The 23,670-nt window shown below is 43.0% G+C and overlaps 1 protein-coding gene across 1 annotated transcript in view; it reads right to left on the reverse strand.

The window, feature by feature from the left end:
- The window catches only part of LOC134358777 (VPS10 domain-containing receptor SorCS1-like), a 1,326,002-nt gene that overhangs the window by 821,924 nt on the left and 480,408 nt on the right, over positions 1 to 23,670 (reverse strand). The window lies entirely within an intron of this gene.

Genomic DNA, 23,670 nt, shown 5'->3' on the forward strand with positions numbered 1-23,670 from the left:
AGCAGCAGAAGACCATGAACATACACTCAGTGGCCACTTTATTAGGTAGTAAAGTGGCCACTGAGTATTTACTCCAGTGAGTGACCGTCTACGGATGGAAAGGCTTATAAAACTGGGAATATTACACAGCTGGTTTAGCATGGAGAGTAAATACATGGTTATCCTTTCACCCTGGGTCCTTTCAATCTGATACACCTCACTGGAGCTCTTGTACTGATGGAGCCATTTATCAGTAGAAGAGCTCTGGGAAAGAACTGGAGAAAATATTAGTGCTGACACAACTGATGAAGATGAACAAGGGAGTTAAACTTTAGAACTCACCACATCTCACCCAAGTCACAGGTAGTCTATGTAGTATGGGAGTTCATGGGCTTTACCACAATCTCTAAGTCACACAAGCTCATGATTTCTTTATGCAGCCTGTTACTGTTGCACGTTGACCCAACTTTAGGGGCAGTGTGGGAATCAATGTGATTCTGTGACCCACATGATCTCAAGGTCAGGCCTCTGGACATATTCATAGGTTTGCATACATGCCAGCTTAGTCTCCCGGTGGCTTTTGGTAATGAGGGAAAGGGGAGGATTCAAAACTTGATTGGCACTAGTCCCACAGCAGACATGTTAGAAACAGAATCCGATTTATTGGCACAAAATTCAAAGTCAGAGGTCCGAGCTCTGTGAGTTTGAGAGTCTGAGCCATTCACTGAAGGCCCAGTGGTGATCTGTTCAGGAGCTGGAGACTCGTCTGTGTGTGTGTGTGTGTGTGTGTGTGTGTGTGTGTGTGTGTTTGTGTGTGTGTGTGTGTGTGTGTAGCAAGGTGGGAAAGGGGCTGATTTCATGCTCATTCTGTTGCTTTGTTGTTCCTGCTGTTGCTGCTGCTGCTTGTGTTGTTGTCCTGAACATTGTGGGCATGCTATTTTGGCACTAGAACGTATAGCAACAATTGTGGGCTGCCCCCAGTACAACCTTGAGTGTGTTGGCTGTTAAAGCAAACGACATATTTCACTGTATGTTTTGATGTATCTCCTGTACCTAATAAAGTGGCACTGAGTGCATGTTTGTGGTCTTCTGCTGTAGCCCATCAACTTCAAGGTTAACGGTGTAGTGCATTCAGAGATGCTTTACTGCACAGCACTGTTGTAACATGAGATTATTTGAGTTAATGTCACCTTCTTGTCAGCTTGAACCAATTTGGCCATTCTCCTCTGACCTCTCTCATTAAGAAGGCATTTTTTACTCACAGAACTATGTTTTTCGCACCATTCTCTGTAAACTCTAGAGACTGTTATACATGAAATTCTAGGAGATCAGTGGTTTCTGAGAAACTCAAATCATTCTGTTTGGCACCAACTATTATTCCATGGTCAAAGTCACTTAGATCACATTTCTTCCCCCTTCTGATGTTAGGCCTGAACAACAACTGAACTTCTTGACAACGCCCGCATGCATTTATGCATTGAGTTACATACATGATTGGCTGATTAGATATTTGCATCAACGATCAAGTGTACAGGCCTACATAATAAAGTGGCCACCTGAGAGCATAAATGTGCAGAAAGCAGCAGAAATGAGAGTGGTGCTTGCCAAAATTTCAGAAGAACTTTGCGCCCAGTATTGATGTTAATCAATGCACTCTTGTCTCCCACAGAGTACTACTAAATGTATCAGTACTGGGGACAAGGTTCTCTTGTAATGTTGTCATTGTGCGATCACAAGTGATGATTGTTGAGGTCAACTGGGATCTACATATTCTGGTGTAAAAGAATGTAACGGAGGAGCAACGGACAATGCCAGTAGGCCCATCAGCATCTGTTGGAGGAAAGGAATTGTTGACGTTTATGGGTTGAAACCTGCATCAGAACCAACTCAAGAGTCAATATCACAGATGAGTCATCTAACAGTCTCACAGCCACTTTGTGAGAGCTCACTAGAGATTGCTGTGTTTCTACAATGATGATTACATTTCAGAATTATTTCATCGGCTATAAAGTGTCTTAGGTCGTCCTGAGGTTCAAATATATTACTGCATATAAATCCAAGACTTTCTAAAATCTTTAGATATTGAAAACTATATTTACCTTGGATGATAATGGGGAACAACTGGTGCCTTAACAAATGCTCCCCCCTCACATCTTCCTCATTAAGTGTATATACTGTACAAATAAAGCCCACTGGGTTACTCTGACAGAAATAAGCTCTGATTCATTTCAACAGTGGAGTCTAATTATTCATACAGGTAGCAGTGAAAAAAACAACATTTTCAAGCAATACATTTTTAAAAATTCCTTGGATGATGTGAGACCCACAAATGATTCAATTCTTCAAAGGAACCTCACCCCCTATTGTAATTGAACATAAAAAAAATGTCTTTAAATAGATCAACACCCACAAAATGCTGGAGGATCACATCAAATCAGGCAGCATCTATGGAAATGAATAAACAATCAATATTTTGGGCTGAGACTCTTCTTCGGGACTGGAAAGGAAAGTGGAAGATTCTGGAATAAAAAGGCAGAAGGAAGGGAACATGATAAATGTGACACAGTGGAAAAAGCAAAGCACTGAAGAAGAAGGAATATTAAGGAGTTGAGAGTGAACCATGGAAGAGAGGGAAGGAGGAGGGGCACTAGGAGGAGGTGATAGGCAGGTGAGGAGAAGAGGTAAATGGTCAAGGTGGGGAAAAGAAGAAGGGGGAAGGGGCAGGGAAATAATTACCAGAAGGAAAAATCAATGTTCATGCCATCAGGTTTGAGGCTGCCTAGATGGTATATGAAGTGCTGCTCCTCCACCTCAGAGTCGCCTCCTCTACTCCCACGATGAGGCTATTCTCAGAGTGGAGGGGTAATACCTCATATTCTGTCTAGGTAGCCTCTAACCTGATGGCAAGAACTTCGATTTCTCCTTGTGGTATTTTTTTAAATTTTTAAAATTTTTTTAAATGTTCTCGAACCCTTCTCTCCTATATTCTCTCCTCTGGCCTCTTACCTCTTCTTCTCACCTGCCTATTACCTCTCCCTGGTGCCCCTCCTCCTTCCCTCTCTCTCATGTTCCACTTCTCTCATCTCAAATCCCATTTTCTCCAGCCCTTTGCCTTTCCACCCATCATCTCCAGATTCTCACTTCACCATTCCCACCCGGCTTCACCTATCACCTTCTAGAGTGTTCTCCTTCCCCCCCCCCACCCCCCCTTTTCATTCTGGCATCTTCCCCTTCCTTTCTAGTCCTGATGAAGGACCTCGGCCTGAAAGATCAACTCTTTATTTATTTTCATAGATGCTGACCGACCTGCTGAGCTCCTCCATCTTTTAACTCATGGGTCTGGATGTCCATCAGCAGCCGAACCCCTTGTGTTTAAGGTTATAGTTTAGCTAGATGATCAGTGATGGTCTTATTGACAGCCAGGGAATGTTCTAGGGACCAAATAGTTTGTTCTTTTCCCTTAGGTCTTAATTAAGACCATAAGAAAAAGGAGCAGATTTAGGCCATTCAGCCCATCACATCTGTTCTGCCATTTCATCGTGGCTGACTTATTATCTTTCTCAACCCCATTCTCCCGCCTTCTCCCTGTCACCTTTCGCGCCCTTACTAATTAAGCACTATCAACCTTTGCTTTAAATAAACCCAAAGATTTGGTTTCACAGTGATTTCCAATTAATTTGATTATTATTCTACTTTAGCTGGGTAAATAAAGATGGCATGGAATGGTTCAATGGTGAATCCAGCAGAATTATTGGCTCAATGCTCCAGCATTGAAAGTTCACTCAAAACCACTAACACTGCATGCGTGGAGTTTGCATGTTCAATCTGTGACTGCGTAGGTTTCTTCCAGGTGTTCCAGTTTCCACCAGCATGGAACGCCGGGAAGAAACAGTACAATATAGAACAGTATAGAATCGCTGCACTGTAAAGTGATGTGACATTAACAGGCACCATTTCAGGTCGATGACCCATAACAGAAGAGGATAAACAAAATAAAAGGCAGATTGAGAAAACAAGGTGCATGGGGTCTGAGCTTTGCGTTAATGACCAGAATGAATCTTTTCTTCCACAACACCCCCAAAGATGCTAAATTCCTTCAGTGGATTGTTTGCTGCCCCAGATTCCAACTTCTGCAACATCTTGTGTGTCCTCTGTACAAATGAAACCTGATCACTACCCAGCCATGACCTGGACTAATTAGTTGCATCTTGATACTTGCTGTGTATGGAATAAATAACATTAGCAAGAAAAAAAACACAGCTTTCAAAGTTATCCACAGACACAGAAAGTAGGTAAACCTTTGAATAGCTCCTTTAATTTTGTCCCCAGGAGTCTTTCCAGAAGAAGCCTGTAGAAATTTGAGTTGAGTAGGTTGATCTCTGAGTGTTGACAATGAGTATTTCTCTCTGATTTCTGGCAAGTATGTTTTACTCAGGGGTTGGAATGAGGAAACAATAAACAAGAGTTGCAGAAGCAATGCAAAACGGGAGAGGAGGCAGAATTAAGAAAGGGCAAGTCACTACGAAGCTACAAATGAGAGAATGAGAGAAAACGTTTGTTTATGTGGAAGGGAGGGAAATAACACAGGAATTAGACATGAATGGGATTGATAGAAAGGAAAAAGAATAACAGGAATTAGACATGAATGATATTGATAGAGAGAAAATGGAAGATAAAGTTACAAAGGCAGAAAAAAAAACAGAATAAACTAAAGAATAATAGCAAAGGGAAAAGCACAGAGGTAAAATCGTGATAGACAACAGGACTAGGAAACAGATATGAGATCAAAGATGTGATGACAGCAAAGAAAAGAAGTGCAGAAACAAATTGAAATTGAAACGTAGACATCAAACTCAAGACCACTGAGTAGAAAGAACTTGTCCAACCAGATACATGCTGAAGTGTACAGTGACAACCAGAAAAACAAACACAAGAGATTCTGCAGATGCTATAAATCCAAAATACCACAGAAAGAATGGTGGAGGAATTCAATAGGTCAGGCAGCACCCATGGAAGGAATAAACAGTCTTCCTTCTATTTGCTCCATGTACAGGAGAGTAGAATATGGGAAAGAGAGAAGCAGGACTGTTTATTCCTTTCCATGGATGCTGCCTGACCTGCTGAGTACCTCCAGAATTTTGTGCGTGTTATGAACAAAGACTTGCTAAGCCTAACCTGCACATTTTTGGAATATGGAGGAAAGTGAAGCACCGGGAGGAAACCTGCATGGCAATGGGGAGAACATAACAACTCCTTACAGAGAGTGAAGAGTGCTTTTGATTTGATTTTGTATTCATAATTCTGAAAGATTGCAACTTGCAGAAGAATACAGTGCAGCAGCATTGTGCAGAGATCATTGTTATCTAGGCCTGTGCATTTACAGTAACATTTTATTTAGAGATGCAGCACGGTAACAGGCCCTGCTGGCCTAACGAGCCCACGCCGCCCTAATGCACGAATGTGACCATTAACCTACGAACCCATGTGTCTCTGGAATATGGGAGGAAACTGGAACACCCAGAGGAAACCCACACAGGTATGGTAAGAATGTACAAGCTCCTTACAGACAACAGCAGAACTGAATCTGGGTTCCTGCCACTGCAATTACATCATACTAACCTCTATGCTACCATTCCGTTCATATTCCTTTGCAAGAAGTTAGTGAACAAAAAAATCTCATTCAAATTCTCAGCACTTTTCTGATGTAAATGCAGGTTATCTAAGTTTAATTAAAGAATGCCTTTGTAGTAGGGTAATCAAACATTCTAACAATGTACATGACGCAGAAGTGCACTTAATCCTACCATGAAGGGATACAGCTGCAGGCAAACGCAAATCCCACAGCTGCATCTTATTGTGCAAATGTTTCTTATTGGCTGGTTCAAGGTGGTCTGAGAACAGGCATTTTGTGCCTTCCGCATCACCCCTCTCACCCACCCTGTTGACAGTCTTTGTGTAATTCAACAGGAAGTTCTCCAACTGGGCCTAAGTGAAACAAAACTATTCTCTTTCCTCCAGAGTTAACCATTTAGCACCAAATGCAAATCAGGTAGCAGTTACAATCGCTGATGCAATGTATTCATCTGCCGACACTCAAGGACAATGCTAGCAAAATGGAGGTTGCAACGGTTAGGTACCAAGGGGCTACTGTCACTCAAGGAAATGTCTCCTGACGAAGAGAGGGCAAGCCAGCAGGAACAGGTGCTTCAACATCAAAGGCATGATGCTCAAAGCACGCCCATGATAACTCTGGTCTGCCTTATCAAGGAGTCAGCTTCCAAAGCTCCCTGGACCCACGATCAAACAAAAGGAACTCCTAATATCCTTGGAGAAACTGCAGAAGCACAGGCATTGTTGAATGCTCCCAGGCAAAGAATAGCACGTATTAACTGCTGTGCAAGACTTACCTCTTCATAGAAAGGGCACTGAACAAGAATCTAATAAAGGGTAAACAAGGAGATTCTGTAGATGCTGGAAATCCAGGGCAACACACACACAAAGCTGGAGCAACGTATCAGGTCAGGTCAGGCAGCATCTATGGAGAGGAATAAACAGGAGTCCTGATGAAGGGTCTCACCCAAAACGGTGACACCCTTTTATTCCTCTCCATAGATGCTGCCTACCCTACCGAACTCCTCCAGCATTTTGTGTGTGTTGCTAATAAAGAGTGAAATGTGCTTGTCCCTGTCTCAACAGTAAAGTCTATAAATAAACATAGCCTATTCAAGAGGCATAGCCCCTTCATGGAGCATGTGTAGGCGAATACACAGGGACATAGTCCATTCATGGGGTGTAGGTAGGATGAATACACATATAGCCCATTCATGGGACATACGTAGGGTGAATACACAGGGGTATAGCCCACTCATGGGGCATATTTAGGGTGAATACACAGGGGTATAGCCCACTCATGGGGCATATTTAGGGTGAATACACAGAGGTATAGCCCACTCATGGGGCATATTTAGGGTGAATACACAGGGGTATAGCCCACTCATGGGGCATATTTAGGGTGAATACACAGGGGTATAGCCCACTCATGGGGCATATTTAGGGTGAATACACAGGGGTATAGCCCACTCATGGGGCATATTTAGGGTGAATACACAGGGGTATAGCCCACTCATGGGGCATATTTAGGGTGAATACACAGGGGTATAGCCCACTCATGGGGCATAGGTAGGGTGAATACTCATGGTCTTTTTTCCAGACCTGGGGAGTGAAGAGCAAAGGGATATAGGCTAGGGTGAAGTGGGAGAGATTTACTAGGAAACTGGTGAATAAAGTTTTCATCCAGAGGGCGATCATTACATGGAATTAGCTAGCAGAGGAAGTGGTTGAGGCAGGTTAATGGGTCAGGTGTGGGCAAGCTATGTTGATGTTAAAACATTTTTACCTTGTGGGCTGCCCCCACAGCATATTCAGTTTGGGCTGGTCACTGAGAAATGTGATGCATTTCACTTTATGTTATGATGCACTTGTGAGAAATAAAGCTATTTTATTTCATCTTTAAATGAACAATACTTAAAATACTTTTGGATAAGAATCTAAACAGGAATATTTTAGAGTGATATGGTAACAACACTGGCTTGGGTGTCATGGACTACTCTGACTGTAAGCCCTGTTTGTACACAGTGAGAATCACATTGCTAATGGAATAATAGACAAGAGTGCTGGAGGTAGGAAGTGGAATAACAGTTCATATATATTTGTAAGATAAGTTTGGAACTTCTGGGCATTCACCCTATTGGAACTGAAGACCAAAAACTAGAGGAAATTTATGCAATATTCGAAATAGATAGGAGAAAAGTGTGTGCTGGGGGTGTCATAATAGGAGACAGAGGAGGTAAGTGGTGGATGTATAAATCCTTAACCAAAAGATTCTGCAAGTGCTAGAAATTCAGAGCATCTCAGCATCTCAGCAGCACCTGTGGAAAGGACATTTCAGGCTGACACCTTTCATCAGGACTGGAAAGGAAGGTGAAAGAAACCAGAATAAATGGTGATGGAAGTATCCAATGGAAAGGGGTTTCATAACATGCAAATCTATTCCAATAGATCTGTGAGATAAATGTTATAAGCAGAAGTAGGGTGAATCACAACCTGGTTTGGAAGTTGTACTGTCCATGGCCGGAAGAAGCTGCAGAAGATCGTGAACACGGCGCAGCACATCACACAAACCAATCTTCCATCCGTGGACTTACTTTACACCGCACGCTATCGGAGCAATGCTGCCAGGATAATCAAGGACACGACCCACCTAGCCAACACACTTTTCATCCCTCTTCACTCCGGGAGAAGGCTCAGGAGTTTGAAGACTCATACTGCCAGATTTGGGAACAGCTTCTTTCCAACCATGATAAAACTGCTGAACGGATCCTGACCCGGATCTGGACCATCCACTCCAAATATCCAGACCCGCCTCTCAGTTTTTTTGCACTACCTTACTTTCCATTTTTCTATTTTCTATTTATGATTTATAATTTAAATTTTTAATATTTAGTAATTTTAACTATTTTTAATATTTAATATTTGTAATCCAGGGAGTGCGAAGCGCAGAATCAAATATCGCTGTGATGATTGTACGTTCTAGTACCAATTGTTTGGCGACAATGAAGTATAAAGTATTAAAAAAAAGTAGAGCTTGTTTTTTTTTCTGTCACTCACTTATCAGGCATCATCACCCTTTCTGCACATAGCCGCTCCACTCTTTTCTTCACACATGAGGAATTGTTTTAAATCACAGTGGTTCAACTTCTTTTTGTTTCAGGTAATCCAGACTGTGCCCATTTTCATTCAAGGACTGATCGCACACACCATAAAATTGTTCAACTTAAAGAGACTTCTAGATAGGCACATGGATAAGAGAAAAATGTGTTAAGCAGGAGTGAGGGTTAGATTGACTGTGGAGTAAGTTGAAATTGTGGGCTGATGGGCTTGTACTGTGCTATACTGTCAATGTTTTCTGTTCATAGCAGTTAAAATGATCTTTTTTATCTTCCATACCATGCCATGTCACGACAGCATCCAATATCATATGATGATCACAACTGATTCTCTTCCAAAAATATTAAACTGTTCAACCAGGCATCTAGCTAAAACAGCAAGCATAATTTTCCCCTATAGCTTAAGGTACAGAACCCCAGACTCGTCCTTGTTGGCACCATCCATTTGCAAAGATGCTTTCTTTGAATGTGAGTCTGTCAGTACACTCACTCAGTCGCACAGCAGTGTAACTACACTGAACAAGACACTGATAAATGAGACAGAAATTTACTGGTTTGAAAAATTCATCCTCTTTGAAATTCGGTGGCCCAAATCTTGCTTTGAAAATAACAGCACAATTAACTGTGTTTCCTGCCATTTCTACACAGATCGGGAATCATCACCCAAAGGAACATCCTGGCAAGGTTTAAGCCCCACACTCTGGAAAACTCTAGGTAAAATTTGCCATCCACTGTAACTTGAATTTATGGCCATTTTGACATATGATTCTTCACCTAAAGATACAGAAAAATGGGAGGTTTCTAAAGAAGTGTTGAAAATCCTGATCAAACTTCTCACAAAAATGGCCTGTTTAATATCATGTAAATATAGATGCATACGTTCTTAATTAATATTTGTGCGAAACCTCACCTCTGAAACTGAGTGAACTTTAACAAGTGTGTTGTCTCATTCCTATACTATTTAGTTATTGTTGCATATTTTAAAACTAATATGCATCCCTTTGAAACAGTATGCGTCCCTTTAGTGTGACCTAAACATTTTGCCTTTTGTAGATGTTTTGACATTGAAACCCTGATGAAGGTCTCGGCCAATACATTGTCCATTTATTCCTTTCCATAGATGCCACTTCTGAGTTCCTCCAGCATTTTGCTGGTGTTATTTTAGATTTCCGGCATCTGCAGAGTCTTGTGTTTGTGTTTGATATTGAATTCCTTTCTTTTTGCTTCCTAGTGTAGACTCTGTGCTATCAACTATTCTCCAGTATGACTGGTTGAGGAGACACATTATTGCTTTGCCTGATCATACAAGTTCTGGGTGTTATGTAGAGAACATTCCATGGTTCCTGGCAGAAATTTACTGAGCTAAATCCCAAGAAAACTAAGAACAGACAGGAGGAAGTCAAACAGTGGGAAGGTGCCATACACTAATCACTCATAACAAGACCCGGCTCTGAACCACCTTCCCCCTTCCCCCTCCCCCCCCCCCCGGGTATCATTAATTTATGATGAGCTGAATATTAATGTCTTTGAGGCCTATAAATGTGTGGTAAATATTAATAATCCACAGAAAACATCACAAAAAATTCTGGAAGAAAAGCTTCAGAGAGTCTGAATGGTATCGAAATTGGGTTGACAGTTATGGGTCCTAATGCCCTTCCCTTGGACAATATTAGTGTCATAGAGAGGGGAGACTTGCAGCATGGGCAACTGCTGGTCTTCCATATAACCTTGCCCAGGCCTGCGCCCTGGAGAGTGAAGACTTTCCAGGCGCAGATCCATGGTCTCGCAAGACTAACGGATGCCTAAATCCTTCCGCAGATACCCTGCTTCCTCAACACTACCTGCCACTCCACCTATGTTCATATTGTGCGCAAACTTGGCCACAAAGCCATCAATTCCATCATCCAAATCATTGGCATATAACGTAAAAAGAAGCAGTTCCAACACTGACTCCTGTGAATATCACTGGTGGACAATGAGAAAAGATACCACTGATTCTGACTCTTTGCCTCCTGCCAGTCAGCCAATCTTCTATCCATGCTAGTATCTTTCCTGTAATATCATACTCTCTTATCTTGTTAAGCAGCCTCATGTCTGACACCTTGTCAAAGGCATTCTGAAAATACAAACAGATAACATCCACTGACTTTCCTTTGTCTATCCTCCCTGTTATTTCCTCAAAGAATTCCAACAGATTTGGCAAGTAAGATTTCCCTTTAAGGAAGCCAAGCAGACTTAGTCCTATTTTATCACGTGCCTCAAAGTACACTGAGAACTCCTCCTCAACAATTAACTCCAATATCTTTCCAATGACTGAGATCAGACTACTTGGTCTATAATTTCCTTTATTCTATCTCCCTTCCTTTTTGAAGACTGGAGTGACATTTGCAAGTTTGAAGTCCTCCGGAACCATGTCAGAATCTAGTGATTCTTGAAAAATCATTATTAATTGCTCCGCAATCTCTTGAGGTTCCTCTTTCAGAACCCTGTGGTGGAGTCAGGTGACCTACCTACCTTCAGAGCTTTTTGCACCTTCTCCCGAATAATAGCAACTGCACTCACGTTTTCCACCTAGCATTCTCGTATTCCTGGCATTCTGCCAGTGTCTTTCACAGTAAAGGCTGAGACAAAAATACTTATTAAGTTCATTCACTATCTCTTTGTCATCCATTACTACCCCTCCAGCATCATGTTCCACAATTGTGGTGTGATAGGTGTGGAGTCAGTCTGCATGAAGTTCTGGCTTTTTCAGAGATTCTTGAGCATGACCCTGCTGCAGTAGAGCTGATTTCTCTGTTCGGTGTTGCTGGACTGAGACGCTTTGGACTGACTGTTCCCTACTGACAGATTGATGAAACCAGCAAGGTTCAAGCTCAGCTCCTATAAACAATCAGACTCAGAATTACAATCTCCTGATGAACTATCCACTTCATTTCAGGTCAGTGACCAACTATTTTAGATTGGTGCTGAACCTGAAAGAAGGTAGCCAGTTGAGACTTCATTGCAATGCTTCTGTATAACAGTAATCTAAGAAATATCCCTATTCTGTATTCCAGATTTATATTCCCATTTAAAGCAAAAGATAGAAAGCAGGAGCAATTAGCCCTCATGCCTATTGCAGCCTTCATAAACTTCGTTGATGATGGGCATGAAAGTGAACCAATCACCACATTCCATGGGTCCTCATTCACTCATTGTCCCCCTGTTGGCTGACCTATATGTACCCTTAAGCCTTGCCTCATTTTAACTCATTCTTGTTTTTGAGTTAGCCTGGGGTCTCTCTCTCAACTTCAAACTCTCGTTCTCCTGCGATAATGTGCAGAACCTTGAGACGTTTACCCGTCTTAAAAGCAATGACAAGCAAGAGTTGTCACTGTAACTGAGGTTGTTTTCTGTCGAAGATTGTAACATAGAACATAGAACATAGAATAGTACAGCACAGTACAGGCCCTTCGGCCCACAATGTTGTGCCGACCCTCAAACCCTGACTCCTATATAAGCCCCCACCTTAGATTCCACCATATACCTGTCTAGTAGTCTCTTAAACTTCACTAGTGTATCTTCCTCCACCACAGACTCAGGCAGTGCATTCCACGCACCAACCACTCTTTGAGTAAAAAACCTTCCTCTAATACCCCCCTTGAACTTCCCACCCCTTACCTTAAAGCCATGCCCTCTTGTATTGAGCAGTGGTGCCCTGGGGAACAGGCGCTGGCTACCCACTCTATCTATTCCTCTTATTATCTTGTACACCTCTATCATGTCTCCTCTCATCCTCCTTCTCTCTAAAGAGTAAAGCCCTAGCTCCCTTAATCTCTGACCATAATGCATACTTTCTAAACCAGGCAGCATCCTGGTAAATCTCCTCTGTACCCTTTCCAATGCTTCCACATCCTTCCTATAGTGAGGTGACCAGAACTGGACACAATATTCCAAGTGTGGCCTAACCAGAGTTTTACAGAGCTGCATCATTACATCGCGACTCTTAAACTCTATCCCTCGACTTATGAAAGCTAACACCCCATAAGCTTTCTTAACTACCCTATCCACCTGTGAGGCAACTTTCAGGGATCTGTGGACATGTACCCCAAGATCCCTCTGCTCCTCCACTCTACCAAGTATCCTGCCATTTACTTTGTACTGTGCCTTGGAGTTTGTCCTTCCAAAGTGTACCACCTCACACTTCTCCGTGTTGAACTCCATCTGCCACTTCTCAGCCCACTTCTGCATCCTATCAATGTCTCTCTGCAATCTTTGACAATCCTCTACACTATCTACAACACCACCAACCTTTGTGTCGTCTGCAAACTTGCCAACCCATCCTTCTACCCTCACATCCAGGTCGTTAATAAAAATCACGAAAAGTAGAGGTCCCAGAACAGATCCTTGTGGGACACCACTAGTCACAATCCTCCAATCTGAATGTACTCCCTCCACCACCACCCTTTGCCTTCTGCAGGCAAGCCAATTCTGAATTCACCTGGCCAAACTTGCCTGGATCCCATGCCTTCTAACGTTCTGAATAAGCCTACCGTGTGGAGCCTTGTCAAATGCCTTACTAAAATCCATATAGATCACATCCACTGCACTACCCTCATCTGTATGCCTGGTCACCTCCTCAAAGAGCTCTATCAGGCTTGTTAGACACGATCTGCCCTTCACAAAGCCATGCTGACTGTCCCTGATCAGACCATGATTCTCTAAATGCCCAGAGATCCTATCTCTAAGAATCATCAGAACAGTGAGCTGCTGATCTCCTGCTTTGGAGTTGCAGGAGAGCGACCTCTCTCTCCCTCGACGGAGAGAGAAAGCCTGTCCGAGATACCGAAGTGCTGGCTGATGGACTGTAGTTTTTGATGGACTCCAGATCAAGGTCTCTTTGGGGGCTGTTTTTATTACTTGCATGGTGGTGCTTTTGCTGGTGCAAGTGCGGCGAAGGGGAGGGTCAATGTTTCTGCTGCTGCTTGTGCATAGGAGAGGAGGAGCTTTGGGGTTCTAAAGTTACTATTATTCATTCTTTGGGGCTCTTATTTCATGGATATCTCTGAGGAGAGTAAGAATTTCAGGCTGTATACTGTATACATTCTCTGATATTAAAATGAACCATTTGAACCATCTGAATGGCAGAGGCTAAGGAGAGACCTGATAGAAATTATAACATTATCAGAAGCATAGATTGAATAATAAACTGGTATCTTCTGCCCAAGGTTGAAATATCTAATACTAGAAGGCATACATTAAAAAAGAGAGTGGAAGTTCAAAGGAGATAGGTGAGGCATGATTCTTTACACAGAGAGCTCTGGATGGCTGGAATGCACTGCCAGTTGTGGTGATGGATGTAGGCAGGATATAAATATTTAAAAGAGTGTAAGACAGGCACATGAATGTGCAGAGAATGGAGGGATATGGGCCATGTACAGGCAGAAGGATTAGGTGGCATAACTGAGACACCACATGAGTGATGTAGCCAGCACAAAGCTTGATAGTGCCAGCAACCAGTGATTGGAATTCAAAACCAACGTTGTCTGTAAGGAATTTGTATCCTCTCTCCATGACCGTGTGGGTTTCCTCTGGGTGCTCTGGTTTCCTCCCACATCCCAAAGATGTATGGACTATCCTTAAGTAATAAGTTGTGGTAATGCTATGTTGGTGCTCGAAGCATGACGACACTTGCTGGCTGCCCCCAGCACATCCTCAGATTATGTTGGCTGCTGACAAATTTGACACATTTCGCGGAAGTATGTCCAAATGTTTTGATGTATGTGTGACAGATAAAGCTAACCTTTAATCTTTATTTTCAGTTTGGTACAGCTTCATGGGCCGTAGGTTATGTACTTCTCTATCATAAGCACAAGAAACTCTGCAAATGATGGAAATCCAAAGCAATGCTGAAGAGACTCAGCAGGTCAGGCGGCATCTATGGAAGTTAATAAACAGTTGATGATTCAGGCTCAGACCCTTTCTTCAGAAGTGGAAAAGAAGGGGGTAAATGTCAGAATAAAGAGGTGAGGGGAGAGGAAGAGGACCAGCAAGAAAGTGATCGGTGAATCCAGGTGGGCGGGGAGGGTAAAGGGCTGGAGGGGTAGATATCTGACAGGAGAGGACACCAGACTATAGGAGAAGGGGAAGGAGGAGAGGACCAGGAAGAGGTGATAGACAGGTGGGAAGTTAAGAGGCCCGAGTGGAGAATAGGAAAAAAGGGGAGAGGGAGGGATTTTTTTTACCAGAAGGAGAAGTCGATGTTCATGCCATTAGGTTGGAGGCTACCCAGACGGAATATGAGGTGTTGTTTCTCCACCCGGAAGGTGGCCTCACCTTGGCACAAGAGGAGGCCGTGGACCTACATGTCAGAACGGGAAGGGGAGTGGGAATGAGGATATTTGGCCACCAGGAACTTCAGCTATTGGATGGAGTGGAGGTACAGTACTTGATGAAGCAGTCCCCAGTTTACAAGTGGTCTCAGCAATGTAGCACCAGACACAATAGATAACCCCAGCAGATTTACAGGTGAAATGTTGCATCACCTAGAAGGAATGTTTGGGGCCCTAACTGGGGATGGGGGAGGAGGCGAATGAGCATGTATAGCAGTTTGGCTGCTTGCAGTGATAAGTGCCGGAAGGGAGATTAGTGGTGAGGTCGAATGGACAAGGGAATTATGGAGGGAGAGATCCCCATGGAAAGTGGAGAGAGAGAGGGGAGGGAAAGATATGTTTGGTGGTAGGATCCCTTTGCAGATGGCAGAAGATGCAAAGGATGATGTTTGATGTTTGATAATGTTGGATGTGCTCTATGTTTGATGTGACCTAATGTGTTTTTGGAGTCGTCGCAAGTACAAGCAATGTGGAATCAGTACCCATGAAGGGCTTTCTGTTCAGCTGAATGAAAGCTCCCTCCCTCAACCACCAATGTTATGATAAACGTGTGCTAAAGTGGAAGATAAAGAGAGCCCAATGATCTGGCAAATGTACCAGCCCATTGCCCCTCTGGATTAATGTAAGAGAAGAAGTCAGAGTGAAACTCTGGAAAGGGACACAGAGGCAGCACAGTCCCTTTGACAAGTACATTAATAAATCATAACTGTCACTGAAAATTTTAAACTAATATTTTGCTGCCAAGCTTTTAATATCAAACACACTTCACACGGAAAATTAATTAATCAAATAGCTGCAGCTGATTAGTTTAGGATCTATTGAAAGGTTGAGCACAGCACAATTAGACCAAAGAATAAATATTCCGTCCTTAAGAGGTGAAGAAACATAGGTCCATGCAGCAGCGTTAAACAGGAGCTATAAATAAGCTGCAGATATCAACCGAACAATTACATTCTCCATGGTAACCTGGGATTTTTAAACAGGCTTACACTGATCTGCATCAGTTTTATCTGCTTCTCTTAAAGGGAAGAGAGGTCATGTTTGACAAGTGTGTAATAGTATACACACACACACACACACACACACACAGAAACACTCACACACAGACACACACGCAGAGACACACACACACACACAGAAACACTCACTCACACACACACACACACACACACACAGAAACACTCACACACACACACACACACACACACACACACACACACACACACACACACACAGAAACACTCACACACAGACACACAAGCAGAGACACACACACACACACACACACAGAAACACTCACACACACACACACACACACACACACAACACACACACACACACACACACACAAACACTCACACACAGAGACACACACACACACACAGAAACACTCACACACAGACACACACGCAGACACACACACACACACACAGAAACACTCACACACACACACACACACACACACACAGAAACACTCACACATACACAAACTCACTCACATACTCACTCACAAACACAGAAGCACTCACTCACACACATCCCCACAGAAACACTCACACATAGACACACGCAGAGACACACACACACACACACACACACACACACACAGAAACACTCACACACAGACACACACGCAGAGACACACACACATATAATTACACACACACACACTCACCTACCCACAGAGACAGACAGAAGCACACACACACACACACACACACACACACACACTCACAGACAGACAGACAGACAGACACACACACGCGCACACACACACACACACACACACAGAGAGACTGAAGCAAGCAATACTCAAACACGGTTTAACAGAGAAGATGCAGAAATGATATTTCTCCTGAATGAGCTGTCTGCAACTCGAGGTCACCACTACCAAAGGGGCCAGAGATGTGAAGAAATTGCTATTCATGACAGAGATATGAAGAAATTGCTTCACTCAGATGGGGCTTAGGAGGCTTGGATACTGAGTAATTCCAAGAGAGAGACTGATCTGAGGGAATCAAGACTCATAGCATTAGCGCTGGGCACTGGGGTGACAGGTTGGACATAACATTAATGAACGATAGAAGCGACATGAGGGGTCAGATTGCCCCCTCCTGCTTGAAGTTCTTCTGTTTTTAACTCATTAGTTCAGTGTCAGCTCAGTCACAACAGAGCGGGATGGAAATATAATTCAATGGGCTGAATGGCCTAAATCTGCTCCTGTGCCTTATGGTCTGTAATGGTCAAGGTTCTCAGTAATTCAGTGTGGGTCTGTGAGAACAGCTTTTATCTGGGAGGCAGCTTTCACAACCTCTGGTGTTCCAAAGTGCTTTACAGACAATAGAGTACTCTCTGAAGTGCAGCCATTGTGACAATAATGGAAAATTGAGCAATTAGATCCAGCACAGTGAGATCCCACAACAGAACCACCTGCTAATCTCATTGAATATGGCAAAGAGGGAAGAACTCCACATGGTCTCGTTTAAAATATAGGGATTGCTTGTACTTTCGGAGAAGATGTGCGATTTAATGTCTAGGCAAGGATGTGCTGGTATTGGAAGGGTCCAGAGGAGGTTCATAAGAATAATCCTGGGAGTGAAGAGGTTAATGTATGAAGAGCATTTGATGGTTCTGGGCCTGTACTCAATGTAGTTTAGAAGAATGATTGGTAGGTGTCTTCTTGAAACCGATTGAACATTGAACTGTTTTGATAGAGTGGGTGTGGAGAAGATGTCTCCAATCGTGGGAGAGTCTAGGACCAGAGGGCACAGCCTCAGCACATAAAGATGTCCCTTTAAGATAGAGATGAGGAGGAATTTCTTGAGCCAGATGGTGGTAATTTGTGAAATTCATTACAACAGGTGGCTGTGGAGGCCAGGACTCTGGGTATATTTAACACGTAGGTTGATAGATTCTTGATTAGTCAGGGCACCAAAGGTTACGGGGAGAAGGTAGAAGAATGGGATTGAGAAGAATAATAAGTCAGCCATGATAAAATGGTGGAGCAGACTTGATGGTCTTGTGTCTTACGGTCTTATGATAACAGTGAAAAGGTGAAAAAAAAAATGCACACAGACCAAACCCATATCCTGGAAGTGATGTAACAGCAGTGCTTTCTAGCGAGCCTTAATGGCACATCTTGACCAAATTCTCATTGGGATTTGTGAGATCCTGTGTTGTGGGAATTGGTATTTTCTCATATTATGAGTCAAAGACAGCGAGTGTGAACTTGGTGAAAGCAAAACTTGTCCTTTCTAGGTCCAATGACCAATAAGACACTGGATGAGGGGTGGGTAGCTTCTCAGCCACTATGTTGCACTCTCTGCTGTCTACTCTGAGTCAACGTAGAACTTAGAAGACAGAAAATGGAAAAGGGTAGCACAGGAAAGGCCCTTCAGCCTACAAGTGAAGCTAATGGCACTTAATTAAACTAACCCAATTCCCTTCCTGTACATGGTCCATATCCCTCCATTCTCCATATACAATAGAGCCCCTTAACAGCTCTATTGTAACTGCAACTTGTCTACTCTATTTATGTTTCTCATAAATCTGTTAGGTCTCTTCACAACCTCTGATGCTCCAGGGAAAATAACCCGTATTTGTCCAGCCTCTCCTTATGGCACAAGCCCCTTAACCCGGGAGAATTCTGGCTCTGAACAGACGTGATTGAAATGTCATCACCAATGCCAACAGCGCGCACCAATGCTTCTGAAATCGTCATCACCATTTCAGTTGTAAGATCAGTTTTCTGGAGGATGAACCTGGCCCGGATGGTATCTCTGGGCATGTCCTTGGATCCTCTGCAGAGTAGCTGGCAGGCTCTGCAGAAAATCTTCACCTTCCCTCCTTTAATCTGAGTTTGTCACCTGTCTCAAGAAAATCAGTATCATTCCATTACCTAAGAAAAACAAAGTAATAGGTTTTAACGACTACCATCCACCATCATGAAGTGCTTTGAGAAGCTGCTCATGGCACGCATTATTAGTGGTTCCCAACCTGGTTAATGGTAGGGGTCCATGGCATATAAAGGTTTGGAACCCATGAATTCTCGTCTCCCAGACAATAACAACCCTTTGTAATTTGTTTAATAAGGAAACAGGCCCACAGCAGATGGCACCTCCCTGATCCTACACTTATCCCTGGGATATCTGGATGGTAAAGACTGTAGATATAAGAAATAGGAGCAGAAATAGGCCATTCAACCCATCATGTGTGCTCAGCAGATTTTACCCCATAAAGACCCCGATGCGACTCAATCGCTGTTGTCTACAGCTTCATGTTCAACACTATAACATCAGGCAAACTCATCTCCAAAGTCCCTTTGCAACTGGATCCTTGTCTTCCTGACTAATGCACCACAATTAGTAAGGATAAGCAGCAGTTCCTCTGCCATGATTGCCCTTGACACTGGTGCCACACAAGGTTGCATACTCAGGCCCCTATTCTACTCCCGATACACTCAAGACTGTGTGGCCAGATTCTACTCTAACCTCATCTATAAATTTACAGATGGCATCACTCTGAGTAATGGTGAGCCTGAGTACAGGGTGGAGATAGAGAGCCTTGTGACCTTTCCTTCAGTGACAGCAAAACAAAAGAGCTGGTCATTGACTTCAGGAAGAGGGAAGGTACACATGCCCTTGTCTACATCAATGGTGCGAAGGTTGAGAGGGCTGAGAGCTTCACCTTCATAGGAGTGAACATTACCAATAGCCTGTTCTGGTCCTACCACATTGATGCCACAGCCAGCATCAAAAGTGAACTAGCACCTCTACTTCCTCATGAGGCTAAAGAATTTGAATCAGAATCAGGTTCATTATCACTGTCATGTAATGTGAATTTTGTTAATTTAGTAGCAGCAGTTCAATGCAATACATAATATAGAAGAAAAAAAAAATAATAATAATAATAAAGTATAGCCACTGTCTTGCCTTCTTTATAACTGCATCAATATGTTGGGACCAGGTTAGATCCTTAGAGATCTTGACACCCAGGAACTTGAAACTGCTCACCCTCTCCACTTCTGATCCCTCTATGAGGATTGGTATGTGTTCCTTCGTCTCACCCTTCCTGAAGTCCACAATCAGCTCTTTCGTCTTACTGACGTTGAGTGCCAGGTTGCGACATCACTCCACTAGTTGGCATATCTCACTCCTGAATGTCCTCTCATCACCACCTGAGATTCTACCAACAATGGTTGTATTGTCAGCAAATTTACAGATGGTATTTGAGCTATGCCTAGCTGCACAGTCATGTGTATATAGAGGATAGAGCAGTGGGCTAAGCACTCACCCCTGAGGTGCACCAGTGTTGATCGTCAACGAGGAGGAGGTGTTTTCACTAATCTGCACAGATTGTGGTCTTCCAGTTAGGAAGTCGAGGATCCGATTGCAGAGAGAGGTACAGAGGCCCAGGTTCTGTAACTTCTCAATCAGGATTGTGAGAATTATGGTATTAAATGCTGAGCTATAGTCAACGAACAACATCCTGACATAGGTGTTGTATTGTCCAAGTGGTCTAAAGCCACATGGAGAGCCATTGAGATTGCATCTGCCGTCGACCTATTGTGGTGATAGGCAAATTGCAACGGTTCCAGGTCCTTGCTGAGGCAGGAGTTCAGTCTAGTCATGACCAACCTCTCAAAGCATTTCAACACTGTAGATGTGAATGCTATTGGACAATAGTCATAAAGGCAGCTCACATTATTCTTCTTAGGCACTGGTATAATTGTTGCCTTTTTGAAGTAAGTGGGAACTTCCACCTGTAGCAGTGAGAAGTTGAAAATGTCCTTGAATACTCCCCCCAGTTGATTGGCACAGGTTTTCAGAGCCTTACCAGGTACACCATCAGGACCTTCCACCTTGCGAGCATTCACTCTCTTAAAAGACAGCCTAACATCGGCCCCTGAGACAGAGATCACAGGGTCATCAGGTGCAGTAGGGATCTTCACAGCTGTAGTTATATTTTCCCTTTCAAAGCGGACATAGAAGGCGTTGAGTTCATCTGGTTATGAAGCATCTCTGCAATTCATGCTATTGGTTTCGCTTTGTCAGAAGTAATGTCTTGCAATGTCCCTGTTGACCCTAAACAATGTTTACCAATACACCAGAAAGCAGTCAATTCAGATGCATCAGAGCTTGGTGTGGCAACTGCTTTACAGGCGACCCCAAGAAACTGGAGAGTGTTCTGGATACAGCCCAGCATATCACCAGAACATCCTTCCCTCTACAGACTCCACCTACACTTCTTGCTGTCTCAGTAAGGCAGCCAGCATTATCCACCCATCCCAGATATTTTCTTTTCATCCCCTCTCATCATGCAGAGGATACAAAGAACTGAAAACATGTACCATCAGGCTTAAGGACAGCTTCTAACCTGCTGTAATAAGACTATCGAATGACTCTGTATTAGAACAAGATGGACTCGATACCTTGCAACTTGTTGTCTGTCTGCACCGCACTTTCTCTAGAATTGTAATACTTTATTCTGCATTCTATTATCATTTTACCTTGTATTACCTCAAAGCACTCTCACAATGAATATTTCTGTATGGACAGCATGCAAGATAAGTTATAAACATAAGAGATTCTGCAGGACTGCATGGCCTCAGCCCAAAATGTCAACTGTTTATTCCTCTCAATAGTTGGGGTCTGACCTGCTGAGTTCCTCCAGATTTTTGTGTGTGAAGCAAAATAAATTTTTATGGTTACAATGTTACAGCAATCAGATGCAGTTGTTGCAATACTGTCAGCTGATTGGGAAGACAGCGTCATGGCCAAGTGAACGGAGGAAATCAGTGATTTAACTGACGTCGAAGAAAGGTGAATTGATGGAATGTGTAAATTATCATACAATCACCCTCATTCCTCACACCAGCAAGATTTTACTAAAGATCATTCAGAAAAGACATCACCCTTATTTAGAGTGGAAGCTTCCTGTAGTACACACAGGTTTCAGGAAAGGAAGGGAAATAAGAGACATCATGGCAGATGTGAGATGGATTCTCAAAAAGACAGAAGAAAACAAACAAGAGAAAATCTGTAGATGCTGGAAATCCAAGCAACACACGCAAAATGCTGGAGGAACTCAGCAGGCCAGGCAGCATCTATGGAAAAGAGTGCTTTATTGACTAAAGCAAGGCCTTCAACTGCTTCGATCATGTCAAGCTATGGATCGCATTAAGACACAAGGCCATACCAGAAAGTCTGATCATCCTTTATGCACAATCCTTAGATCAATCAAGAAGCAGCAGCTCTAACAGAACAAGGAGAAACAGAATGATTTGGCATCCATAAAGGGGTATGACAATGCTGTATTCTCTCTTCCTACCTGTTTAATTTGTGCACTGAACAAATCTTCAGAGAATCAGGAGTATGCGAGGAGAATCGAGGGATGAGAATTGGTGGCAGAATCATCAGTAACCTTCGTTATGCTGATGACACAACAATTCTGACTGACAACAAAGAAGACCTGAACCAACTGCTAACCAACATCCTGGAAAAGGATAACATGCTCAGCAAGGGGAAGGACAAGAAAAGGGAGAAAGGCCACCAGTCAGATGGACGGAAACAATAAGGACAACAATGAACGCAACATCATCAACAATGAGTCACCTTTGAGAAGATCGAAACTCATTTAGGACAACTATCCATAGAGTCACCATGAAATGACAATGATTCAACGGCACTTAACAACAACAACCAACAATTACATGCCCTTTCAAATCCCCCACATCCTTCCTATAATCGGGAAACCAGCAATGAATGCAATACTCCAGATATGGACTAACCAGAGTTTAATAAAGACCATAAGAGCATAAGACATAGGAGCAGAAGTAGGCCATATAGCCCATCAAGTCTGCTCCACCATTCAATCAAGGCTGATCCTTTTTTCCGATCCTCAGTTCCACTCCCCAGCCATCTCAATGCTGTGCCCAACCCCGAACCTATCAAGCTCTCCCTCAAATATACCCAATGACCTGGCCTCCACAGTTGCCTGTGGTAATAAATTCCTGAAATTCACATCCTCTGGCTAAAGAAGTTTCTCTATATCTCTGTTTTAAATAGACATCCCTCTGCCCTGAGGCTGTGCCCTCTTGTCATAGACTTTCCCACCAAGGAAAATATAATTTCTAAATTTACTCTATCTAGGACTTTAAACATTCAAAATGTTTCAATGAAATCCCGCCTCATCCTTCTGAATTCCAGCAAGCACAGACCCAGAGCTATCAAACAATCTGCGTAAGATAACCTTTTCATTCCCGGAATCACCATTGTGAACCTCCACTGAACACTCTCCAATGTTAGCACATCTTTTCTTAGATGAGGAGCCCGAATCCATTCACAATACTCAAGGTGAGGCCTCACCAATGCCTTATAAAGCTTCATCACATCCCTGCTCTAGTTTTCTATACTTCTTGAAATAAATGGTAACATTGTATTTGCCTTCCTCACCACCAACTCAACCTGCAAGTTAACCTTTAGGGTGTTCTGCACAAGGACTCCCAAGTCCCTTTGCATCTCAGATTTTTGGATTTTCTCCCTGTTTAGAAAACTGTCTGCACATTTATTTCTACTACCAAAGTGCATGACCAT

This window comes from Mobula hypostoma, chromosome 19, assembly GCF_963921235.1.
Source record: "Mobula hypostoma chromosome 19, sMobHyp1.1, whole genome shotgun sequence".
NCBI classification, from domain to species: Eukaryota; Metazoa; Chordata; class Chondrichthyes; order Myliobatiformes; family Myliobatidae; genus Mobula; species Mobula hypostoma.